This window comes from Rana temporaria, chromosome 9, assembly GCF_905171775.1.
Source record: "Rana temporaria chromosome 9, aRanTem1.1, whole genome shotgun sequence".
Classification (NCBI taxonomy): domain Eukaryota; kingdom Metazoa; phylum Chordata; class Amphibia; order Anura; family Ranidae; genus Rana; species Rana temporaria.
In genome coordinates, this window is record NC_053497.1 from 98,694,382 (window position 1) to 98,695,238 (window position 857).

An 857-nucleotide genomic window follows, 5' to 3' on the forward strand; every position below is an offset into this window, starting at 1 on the left:
CAACGTTTTTTTCATGCCGAAAAATGATCGTGTGTACGCGGCATTAGAAATCCCTGCAGCTTAATCTTCAAAATGTACCTCGTCAGGAGGTACAATTAGGAGCATTCTATTGGTCGGCGCTGTCACATGGGTGACACCGACCAATCAGAACCCGTGTAGCGCGTCCTTTCACTGCAGGCGAAGAGGAGAGAAGGACGCGGGTATTTCAAATCCCCAAACCGGTACAGCGGCGTTACGATCTGTGCGGGAGATCACCAGACAGGTTAGTAGGATAGGATGTGATGGGGAAGGGGCCCAGTGTATGTTCACCTTACAGATATTCTGTAAAGGTGAACTTACACTTTAAGCAGTGTATACAAGCTCAGTTTTTTTTTTCGTTCAACAGATCTTCATATTCACACAAGGATTTCCCCCATCGTGCTATTGTATTCTGACAGCAGGGGCTCCCACCAATCAGCATACACAGATCAGCGCTGCAACCATTGGCTGCATGTACTGATAGAATGCTGGTTTTACAGCATGACTGTTCGATAAAAGCCAGTCATTAGAGTGGCTTTTCTTAAACAGACAATAGTACACACAAGCTAAAAGTTGGCTGGTTCCTGCTGAACCAGCCGACTTTTGGTTTGTGTGTACGTAATTTTACTGGGCATATCACCAGGTAAAAGTAGCGGATAGAAAGCCTTAAAAAAAAAAAAACTGATGCAGCCACCACATGCAAGAACTATTAAGCAGCAATATAATAAATGTTTGCTTTTTGGTTTATTACCACTTTAAAAGTCTAGTTTTAATCAAATCTTTAAATTTTGCAATAATAATTTTCTCCTATAGCAACAACACAAATGCGCACAGATGTT